Raw genomic sequence first — 11,949 nt, forward strand, 5'->3', positions numbered from 1 at the left:
CCTGTAGCCTTACTATCACTTGGAAATTACACATATCCTATCATGTGCAATCCTCAGGAAAAATAAAAAGGGCAAATGGTCTCATAAAGTCACACTTAAATAAACTCATACTATAACTACATCAACTGTCGCCAGTACTCCTACCTCTGAGCCCTACCCAGATCACCCACTCAACCAAGCCCATTCAAGCTCATGTATGGCAGGCCATTTGTTTTACCCTCACCTGCTGAGTATCCTCCTTTAGGCAATTATGTCCTAATCCTCTCAAACCTCAGACACTTTCTTCAACAACATGCAGACTTATACCTCCCACAAACTTCTGAAGGATACACACCGGACCTTCCTTTATCTCCAGGAGACATAATCTATATTAATACTCAGAATCCCACAGGCTCAGGCTCAACTCTTAAACCAAAGTGGGACAGACCTCATCTGATATACCTGGCAACATCAACTGTGATAAAAGTAGCAATATTTTCACAATGGTTTCATAGCACTCAAATGAAGAGATATTCACCACCACCTCATAATGTGGGCTCTGAATATACTGAAAGGCACCTGTGGACCTCCCAGCAAATAGCCCTTACCTGCCTTTGGATCACTAAACTTAAAGACTGATTCACTGTTACCCCATTTTGTTCTAGCCCCTATACTGCTATATACTCATTGTCTTTACCATATCCAGATTTAAACATTTCCTGACTAAAGCTATGGTCTTTACAAGCACAGTTATTGCCATCTTCTTCACAATTGTCATCTTATCTCTCATATACCTCAGCTGCTTAACTAAATATCCCAAACTACAGTTACAGACACAATCATAAAAACTCCCTTAAAGTAGAGGCCTCCTGGCTGGGATGTCTCCCATCGCTGATATCTCTTGCTCCTGCCTATACTTAACCTCAACCAAAACTCCAATCTCGTACCCTTACAACACACTCAACAGATAGTTGGCCACAAACTAGAGTTCCAAAAATAATAGCTCAAACCAACCTGAGGGAAGGACTCTAAAACCCTTGTTATGGGTCTGATGGATTGATGTATCCATTCCAGGAAAAGACTTCCCAGGCAGACAAATACTAGGTATCTGCAAATTCTGGTTCACTATGTGTCCTTAAAACCTGTACCACAACTCCTGTACCGCAACTCCAGTAGCACCTACTGGTATCATAGCCATGATTGGGTCTGTGGAAGTATTGGTTCAAGTGGCCCAAGTGGGCTTTACAAAAACAATGATGGATCCATTAATGCCTCCTCTGATCCTAAACCTGGAAAATTTGAAGATGGATGGCTTTTGATTATTATAAAAACACCTGTCAAATTTCCAGCTGCTCAAACATGGGATTTTGCAATTCACATGCAGCCAGTAAGAGGAAACTACTTCTTTCCCATGAAAAAACATTAATCCCAAGGCTTGTTACTGTCCCTGTCCTTACATCTCAAGACCCAATAATAAGGCACAAAGGCAAATCTACAAAGTACACAAAACTAAATCAATTTCTTTCACTAACTGTGACTCGGATTCTCAATATGGCTTATGCTTTGCTCCAAAAGGGGACCAATTATTCAAACACTAATCGTTGATTATACCTGCCTTTTTCAGCAGATATCTACATGGTTCAGCCCGTGATATTCAGCCAATCAAATCTCAAACCAAATGCAACCTCATATCCAGTTTCTGGACCTTCTCAGATAGCTCCAAATCAGCATTGGCCCCCCAATGTCACCTACATACAATCCACTCTGGGAGACTCTAACAATACCAATATATATAACCCCCTTGCTGATCTCTCTAAACTAATTTTAGAGAAACTGTACACACTACATAATCCTTAACCCTCAAAGTCAGACTCTACAAACACATCCTCCCCCAAACACCTTTTTAATTTATGGCAGTGGAGCATACTCCCACCTCCCTGCTTACTGGAAAGGCACAGGCAGCATTAAATTTTTAACCCTACACGTCTCCTTCTTAACAGATATAACTCACATACAATCAAAAAGTAAATATCACTTGAAGCCACAGAAACCCAGAGATAGCTCCAGAAATCAGGGTCTTCTCAGCTGTTGGAATAGGGACAGGGGTATTTGAAACAAGCCTCAGATACTATTCTATATTATCCTATGATCTAGAAACGGCTATAAAATCAGTTTCCCAAAGCATTAATGCACTACAAGACCAAATCAACTCGTTGGCAATGTTAATCCTACAAAAAGGCAGGGCACTGGATATCCTCACAGCAGAAAAAGGAGGATAGTGTGCTATGATGGGAGAAGAGCGCTGCTACCTTGTCAGCCAATCAGGTATAGTCAAAGATCGGTACAATAACTCAAAAAAAATTAGCAGCTGTAATATGAGGAAGACAATATTTTCCAAAATCCACTTTTATGGTCTTCTTGGTGGGTCTTCCTTGGGTCCTGCGATCCCATTTGAGTGCCCATTATGGTTATCATAGTGATTGTTATCATAGTAATTGTTTTGCTTCTTGCCCTCTGTACCTTCTGGCTCCTCTCACATTTTATCCAATCATAATACAAGTGTTATTTGGTTATCCAACCAGAATACGGGTGTTGACTGCCAAAGAAATCCTACTACTGAAAGACATCACTAACTGAGAAACTTGGATGGAACAGATCACTCAATCCCATTTTCTTCTACCCTAGGACCCAACAATACCTGCTCTCAGCAGAAAGCAGCCAGAGAGACACCATGGCTCCCACAAATACCAAAGAGATGGGAATGATAGATCACCCCATCTGAGAGACAGCACAAACATCATGGCAAATGTTTGAAACTGTACCCCGATAATGCATAACTCCTTCATCCCAGAAGACTCTATGCCTTCTCCCTTCCAAAAGTCTGTGCCAAAGCTCATGCATGTAATGATTTACAGAATTCCCTGCACTCTCAAGAAATAAATCAGCTCACAACAGTACCCAGGACTCTTCACCCATCAGAGCCTGGATCAGAGAGAACCTGCCCTTTGGCTGCACAGAGTCACCAAAGCCTCCTTTGTGGTGACTCCTTCCATCACCACAAACTCTCTTCTTATATAGTTGTCCCCTCTCTTTTAATATTCTGTGCCAATTTATATTGAGAACAAAGATTTCTCTCAGTCACCCTTCAGCATTGCTTTCGGCCCCAGTAAAGATCCCTCAGTCTGTTGCCACAGATCCTTCTCCCTGCAGACTTTCTAGCTTCCACCAAACTTTAGGGCTTCCCAGTGCAGATCCTTGATATAGACCTCCATGAGAGAGTGTTGTGGGCTCTGAGGCTCTAGTTGAACTTGTAGAGTGGGGCTGGCAGCAGTGGAAATGGTGGTGGTAGTATGGCAGGCTGTGCAAACAAAGGAGGCAGAGATTGAGGGCACAGAGCAGAGGCTTCATGATGGCAAGGAAGCTACCATGCTGCTCCTGCTCCTTTGTGGGGAGGAGAGGTGAGGAAGAGATAGGGCTGCATCTCCAGAGACCTAAACCCTTGTGATGCCTGTGGAGGAAGGGCATGAAGTGGCTGCAGCCAATCTGGTTTAGCTCTGGGGTCTGGGACTGGGGGGAGAATGCTGGAGGAAGGGTGAGCAAGAGGGTGTGGTGCCTGAGCAGGCTTGTATGAGACAGTGTCCTGGTCTCTAGGTTCCCAGCTTGACTTCTGGGGGGACAGATTAATGGAGTGTACCACTTCAGCTGGATAAATAGGGGTGTGTAGGTGATGTCATACTGGGAGGTGGGAGTGGATGTGGCAGTGGAGACCTTGGCAGCAGCACAGCTGGTGGTGCAGACCAAGGCAGAGACTGAGGGTGTAGAGCAGTGGCTTCAGGGCTCTGGCAGGCAGGTGCTGCTCTGCTCACACTCCTTGCTGCAGGAAGAAGAAGTGGGGAGATAATTCTTCATCCCCAAGGCCTCAAACTCCAGCTTTCCCTGGCAAGAGGGGTCCAGGATGATGACTGCAAGGCTGATTTAGCTCCAGGTGGGGTCTCAGGGGATGAGACTGGAGGGAAGTAAAGAGAGGGGTGGGGCCTGAGGATGAGGGGGGATCAGGCCAGAAAAGGAGGGGGCCAAAGCACCTAACACTGTGCAGGGAGGGGCCAATAAGATTGTCCTCTCAGCTTTGAGCTCCACATCTTCATTCACCACTTCTGTCTCATTTTCCTTTTCCCTTCATTTCTCCATTTGCATTTTTTTTGTCTTTTTCGTTTTTTTTTCATTTTTTTCATTTATTTTTTATTTATTTATTTATTTATTTTTTGATCGGTACCAGGGATCGAACTCATGACTGTCTGCTTGCAAGGCAGGCGCTTATGCTGCTGAGCTAAATCCCCAGGCCCCTCCATTTGTATTTTTAAAATGGCTTACACTAATAATAATGAGGCTGTTCCTGGCTGTTTCCTGTCACTGCATTGTCTTCTAATAATTAGCCACCCTGCCTAGAACAAAGCCACCATGTCACTTCCTAGCTATGTGGCCCTGAGCAGGTGACCTAGCCTCTTTGATCCTCGTGGCCTCTTCTGTCATGGCAGATGTGCTGCTGAGTGGTGAATGTGTGACCACCCAGAACCCAGGTCAGCATCACAGAAGTGCCATGTGCACTGTTACCTTAGCAGCCTCTGTGTCTGCACAGGATGGATTTCAGGTCAACACTGATGCTGACACCACATACAGAGAGCAGAGGACAATTCCCGTGTCTCTGGGATGGTTTCTGCTCTGAAAGACAATTTACTGAATGCCTGAGAAGCCCAGAAGTCTGAAATGCATGGGTTTCACTCAGCTGAAGCCAAGACCTGAACAGAGCATCCCAGGCCCCTTTTCTCAGGGCTCTGAGACAGAGTTTAATTGCTCCCTTCTGGCTTCCCATGGCTGCCCCACTGGTGCCTCCTGCTTCTTCCTCTAGGCACAGAGACAGCAGCTTAGCCTCCTGCCATCTCTCTGAGCCCTCTCCACATGCTTGTCTCCTTCAATGCCTTCCACTCTCCTGTCCTCTGCCACAGCCCCCTCTGAAGACAGTGGGTCACGCCAGTCCCTGTAGGATCAAATGCCCATCACAGGATCCTAATTTCCCCACACCCCCAAAGGTTCACTGCCCTTCATGCCTCTCCATGCCATGCTACTTCCTTCCTTGCTTCCTCTTTCATTCCTTCCCTGTCTTCTTGTTAGATCCTGTATCTCCAACTCAAATTGTTTAATAGTTGAAAAGAATTCTGGTGTGGTTGAGGTACAGTGGTCTTGGGAGCAAACTAGCTGTGTTTAGATTCTAGCTGTGCCACTGTGGAAAATGCAAGTGTAAATGACCATACAAGCATCTCACTTCTGCCCGAAGCCCAAGCAGGTCTCTCAGGCTTGGTGCTATTGACAGTTGGAGTCAGATCCTGTCTTTGGCAGAGGCCAACCTTTATGCTGCAGCTTTGCAGGATATTCAGGAGCATCCCTGACTCTAACCTCTAGATACCAAGAGCACATACCTCTCCTGTTGTGTTCAGTGCCTCAGTGACCCAAGTAAGGCAGAGCTGGTTTCCCTAGACAACCACTTCCAGTGCATTCATGCCTTGTTATTTCACTCTGCCCCTAGGTCCCTGACTCTGACACTGGAGAAGAAATGCTGTTCTCCTGTGAATGCAGTCAAGCAGAGCAGAACAAAGGTTACCCACCAGGTTCGCAACACACACTGAACACTTAGCACAGAATAACTTTGCTTCCTCTACCATTGCTACTGCTACATGGCCCATGATATGTATTCATAGATACATCTTCTAATCCCACACACTTGCTCATTTTGTCTTCATCTCTACTATGGACACCCAAGTATCCTTTAATTCATATGCTAGAAAATTCATTCATATCTTGTTTCTCCACAAGAGTCAGCACACAGTCACAATATTTTGTATCTATAGTTTGAAATGCTGTCTACTCAAGAAGTGGTAAAATAATTATGGAGGCACAGGGAAACTGATAACATGAGAACTGATTACTTGAATAATATTCAGACTTGGAAATGATGATGCATGAGCACTGTAATTTATGAACACATTGAAAAATGACAATGTTCAGAAGCATTCAGATGATTAAATATATTTTTTATTATACCTGCTGTATAGATTGTGTGGCACTCTAGGCAGAAGGAGCTGCAAGGCACTGTGGGATCTGAGTGGTCAAACTCCTGGAAAGAAAGAAGGTAAACCATGGATTGGTAATTGTGGGTGAGGTCACCGAGGGCATCTGTGACTGAGGCAGCATAATTCTGTGAGGTCACTCTCCTCACTCCCACAACAGGTTTGCAGCTGGACCAGCAAAGAAGTCCCAAGAGAGGAGGCTGACAGGAGGTTGAGTGACTGCCACAGGAGGCTATGAGGAACCCATCCAATATTTGTCTGTGATGAAAGGGAGTTTTTCAGAGCTTAGAGACTATGGGCAAATGTTACCAGTGTAAGTGTTCCCAGAACACTGTAAGGGTCCTTACCCAATGTGGGGCAATATGAGATTTTTTTTAAAGAGAAAAAAATATAAAAGTAAAATTAAAACAAGAGACATGCAAAGAGCAACTACAAGAATAAAAATTAAAAACCCAACAATAGCAATATTAGGCTTTAAAAATGATGTTTGGAATTTAACAATGTTTGTAATATTGCACATTGTTATCTTCAGAATAGTTACTTAGATTACTAGATATAGACGTGCGAATTTCAACTAATCATATGAACATGAATTGTTCTTTTGCAAGAATAAGACTGGTAACATAATCATGTTAGCTATTTTGGTATATGTAAACATTATGTATGTATATATATATATATATATATATATATATATGTGTGTGTGTGTGTGTGTGTGTGTGTGTGTGTGTGTGTGTATAACATTTATAATTTTCCTTTTTCCTTCCTTTTCTCCTTTTCTCTATCTCAGTTATTTGAGGGCAATATTGTTTGGTCTGCCTTGAGAATCACTACTTCTAGACCGTTTTTGTATAAGGAATTGAACTCATGACCCATGCATGCTTGGCAGTCATTGTGCCACTGAGCTATATCCCTGGCCCATACACTTTGGACTCTTATCAGAAATGATTGCTTTTGCCATTAGCTGTAAAACATCCTAATAGCTTCTCATGTGTTTGGACATTGATTGGACCATGGGGCTCTGCTTCTCAGTGAATGTGCTCATGGATGACTAATGAGTTGGTGTTAGGAGGTGGGTCCTGGACAGAGCAGGGACATTGATAGTATGCTCTGGGAGGGAGTAGTTTGCCCCTGACTCTGCGCTTCTTGCTTCCTGTCTGGCATACGTAGTAATGAGCTATCATCTCCTAGGTCCTTGCACCACGTTCTTTCTTCTTTGTGGTCAGCTAACTTTGAGCTAAACCCACTAAAATTATGAGATAAAATACAAAATGACTTCCAGAAACACTGGAACACATGAGTGATGATACCATGATAAACTTTAGAAAAGAGAAAGAAAAATAAATTTTTCTCAGTCAACACTGTCCATATATAGGAGCCTGGCAATGTCAGAAAATAGTTTTATAGCCATACTTATTTGATTCTTGCAACTAGTATCTAGTGGTCTGGGGACAAGGACACTGAAAAACCATCACTGGCCAAAGATCAGGCCCAACTACAAAGAATGATCCGGCCAAAATGACAACAGAAAACTTGGCCTAAGCCCAAACAGGAGCACAGCAAACAACATGCAATTTACTGGAAGAGTTCTGTAATTATTAATAGCATTTGAGAAGTTGAATTTGTCTTCATCGATTATTTTTCTGTTTTCTTTACTTATCCATGTTCATTGGCAGCAGACACAGGTCACAGACATTCTCCAGGTCATATGTACATATGACACGTATCTCCAATTCCCAGTCCCCTGGGAAAGGGTTTTGGGGTTTACCTTGGGTCAGAGTGTACCCCTGGGAAACTCAGCTTTGCCCAAAAGCAAGATTATGTGAAAGATGCATGGCACACAGAGAGGATGCCATAGACTTTTCTTACTTGAGTGAAGGGTAAGGCTGCTGCTGGCCTCTCTGAGAGCTGTGCTGGTGTCTGGCAGATGGAAGCCAACATCAGACAATTTGCCTGCAGGTTTAGCAGGTATGATCTCAAGCTCCTCTCTGCTTTCTGTCCATTTTTAATGGTTTAAATGGCACAATCCAGGAGAGAATCTTCCTCATCAAGTAACATTGTCTGTCAGCATTCAGTTGACAAGGCATACAGTGGAAGAAAATATTTGCAAATCTTTACCAGAAATTTTGCATTGGATCACATTGTTTTGAGTTAAATCACTTACATTTTTTTTTTTTTTTTGGTCTTTTTCGTTTTTATTGGTAGCGGGGATTGAACTCACGACTGCCTGCTTGCAAGGCAGGCACTTATGCCGCTGAGCTAAATCCCCAGCCCCCCACTTACATTTTCTTGAAATGAAGTAGTGTTGAAGTCTAAACAAGCCCCAAAACAATAGCTACTATGAAACAATCAACCAATAAAACATGCTGGTGTAAAAAAGGAACACCTCTCCACTGCTGGTGGCAGTGTAGACTGGTACAATAATTGTGGAAATCAGTGTGGAGATTTCTCAAAATACTAGGATAAGAGGTCCCATTTGATCCTGCTATTTTCCTTCTGGGTATCTTTCCTGAAGAACTGTAAACATTACAACATAGGAGCATATGTGTGCCCATGTTTATAGCACCATGATTTGTATAGCTAAATTGGAAACCACCCAGATGCTCCTCAGCCAAGGAATAAACCAAAAATATGTGACTTTAAGTACAAAGGAGAACTACTTAGCTAAAGACAAGGTTAAATTAGTGAATTTTCTAGGTTGATGCACCTTGAGATCACACTCTTAAGTGAAATAAATCTGACACCTGTAGATAACATATCATTACTCTGGTGTGGGGTGCCAGATGTGTAAATATGGATGAAAGTTTATAAAAAGTATTATAAAATAGGAAGAAATTGATCAAAAGAAAGGAGGACTAGGAAGTAGGGCTTCTAGGACAGAAAAAGATAAAAAAAGGACCATACTCTTAAGTGAAGTAAGTTGACTGCACATGTTAAAATATCACATTGTTTCTCTGATGTGAGAAACTGAAAAGGTAACTAAGGAGTAAAATATGTAATACACACTGGGAAATAAACAGAGGAAATTCAAATGGGAAAGGAATCAAGGATGGGGCAGGGTAAAGAAAAAAAGGGAAAAGATAAAAAGAGAATAGAAGGGAAAAAGGGATACAAAGAGGATTTTCCGAAAAAAAAGAACTGAAACATATCATGTACAGGTACAAAGTCACTCCAATGAATGTGATTGTTACATATATATAAAATGTGCCCAGAAATTAATGAAAATGTAAAGAAAAATATGAAATAGCATTGATGACCAAACATTAAGCAAGGATGTCATTCAGTTATATTAATTCCATGGGAAACTAAAATCATTATACTGACTGTTATGGCTTGTTAGATGTCTCCACAAAAACTTGTATGCTCAGAGATAAGGCTTTTCAGATTTGGCTGGATCTAGCTTGTGTGGTGTTGGGAGTGTGGGTATATAGAACTAGATTACTTTATAATGTTGACAATACACATGTATCATCTCTTGAATTATATTTCTTAATTGTAAAAATCTATAAACAGCTGTCATGTGTTCTATCCCTGGTACCAATAAAAAAAATCTATGAACACCTTCATAGTAGCTAGGAAATTCTCACTCCTTTCACCTCTCATACTTGCTTGTCTTGATTTTTGGTCTACTTCTGTGAGTTTTGGCTCAATTACTTCTAGGAAGTGTTTGTTTATATCACTGTTAAAAGTATCACGCTAGAAATCCCCAACTGGCTCACTTAAACCATCTTTTCATTCTCCCTTTAGGTACTTACATCTGACCTTGCCCTGGCCTGTTTCCAAAACCTCCTTTTCCCAGCTCCCATAACCCTGTGCCAACTTATCATAATGCCTTCAGCAAAGTGGACTTGTGCCATGGCCTGCATCAGAGTCAACTGTGGTGTTGGCCTGTGTGACTTGTACCTGTGGGACTCAGGAATGACCCGGCTTAGTGTTGGCCTCAGTGACCAAGGAAGTGCCTTCAAAAACCCTACCTCTGGCTCAGGAAACATAGCCTGGAGCAAGAGTCCTTTCACTGAGGCTGAGCGAGGGTAGTCAGCACAGGACTTTCCCTTAGACCTCAGTGCCAGGCTGGCAAAACCTAATACAGGGCACACCCTATCGGGCCCTGTCCCCAGGCAGTGACTACAGACATATCTCTGGAAAGCACTGTTGGGAGGAGTCCTGCTGACCCACTCTCTCAAACTACTCTAGCCAGCATCACCCGAGACTGGCTGCAGCAGCCCTGGGCCACAAGTTCACCACAGCAGTAGGCAGCGCTTAGCTCTATGGGGTGTGGGACTCATACATGCTGTGTTAGTCTCAGCAGGCTCAGAGCTGAGGATGTTTGTGATGCAGCTCTCCTGTTAGTCAGACACCTCACTCTCTTCTCACATGCCTGCTTGTTCCCTTCATTCTTCCCTTTGTCAGAGCATTTACACACACACACACACACACACACACACACACACACACACACATACACACACACACACAGTTTCCCCAAGGTTGATTTTATTTCAATGAGCACTTCAAATTGCTGATGTAAACATTCCTGACTAGCTCTGCCAATATTTTTAGAGAATTTAGGAGTAGACTTGAGGTTTCTGGCCTCTGATCCCTGGATTCCCAGATCACCACTAGGAGGGGTGAGGTCCCCACTGTGTTGGCCCTCTCTCTTTCTTCAGTTTACCAGAGTAGGCGGGGAATCTGCGGGATACATTTTTCTTCAAATTACCTTGAAGGGACTTTGGAGCCTTCCTTGTTTTCCTGGGCATCTGGAAGAACACAAAGAGATCACAGGAGTGATCTGTTTTGGACAAGCATGTGAATGAAGGATAGCAAAAGGGGTTTCAGAAGGGGTACAGTCTTCTGGAAAGGTAGGAGTCTTGATGAGTGTCAAGGGGAACAAAGGGAGGAGCTGAGCTGATTCATTCACCTGGCCCTTGAATTCATGTGGTCAAGGAGACCCCTTGAACCTGTTTCTGCAGCATCTGCACTCAGAGCTGCCAGTATGAATCCAGGTGGCTATGGAGCCCTTCTTTCCTCTCTCATGAGGGTGCTTGGGCCTGCTTGTGTGGCATCTGCACTCAGAGCCAGCTGTATGTATCCATGTGGTGACAGAGTCCTGTCCTCTCTCATGACCATTCTTGGACCAACTTGTTCAGCATCTGCTTGAGGCACTTCTGATTCTCAGCCAGTCTTTCTAAGTGCCTCCCAGTGGTCTACCCTAGGTAGGCCTGACCTCCCTTTATATACCTGTCCTAGGATGGCCATGCCCTTGGGCTTTGTTTGGTCATGAAACCACTAGCTAATAGTAGCTATTCAGGGAGGATATTAGATACCACCAATCACCATCCATGTGGGGAGAGAGTAGGGAGGAATGATGAGCCCAGCATGAATGGGGGAGAAGGGAGGAATCTGTTCAACATTCACACAAATCTCTCTCACACTACCCTGTTTATCTCCCTAAACGCAATACCTTCGGATCAGGGATGAGGGAGTGGATGATTCTTTCACACTCTTCCCAAGGACACCACTTTCAGTGGTACATTCTTTCCTTCCCTGTCTCCACAATTACCTGATTTCCTTCTTGCTAACCTAGCTACACTTAAGACTATGTGAAGATGTCCACATCCTTCCTTCTTACAAATGTCCAAATGGTGGGGAATTTTTAGAAGGATAATAAATTAGATGAGTCACTTGGGGGGGATTTCAAGACAGTACACTCAGTGCATTCAATCAACATCTCACTGTACTTGATTCCATAGTTCTATTAGAAAATAATATCTACCTGTACTTCCACCCTTGAATTCCAATTAGGAATCACACCATCCTCCCTTTTCACACCCCCTCCTGCTTGCCAGCC

The 11,949-nt window shown here is 43.3% G+C and overlaps 1 pseudogene; it reads left to right on the plus strand.

The window, feature by feature from the left end:
• The first annotated feature begins 3,315 nt into the window (after positions 1–3,315).
• The window catches only part of LOC100717871 (DNA/RNA-binding protein KIN17-like), a 127,543-nt pseudogene continuing 118,909 nt past the window's right edge, over positions 3,316–11,949 (plus strand).

Source organism: Cavia porcellus, unplaced genomic scaffold (genome assembly GCF_034190915.1).
Source record: "Cavia porcellus strain 051 isolate PalLab524CR breed Dunkin Hartley unplaced genomic scaffold, mCavPor4.1 scaffold_33, whole genome shotgun sequence".
Taxonomy (NCBI): domain Eukaryota; kingdom Metazoa; phylum Chordata; class Mammalia; order Rodentia; family Caviidae; genus Cavia; species Cavia porcellus.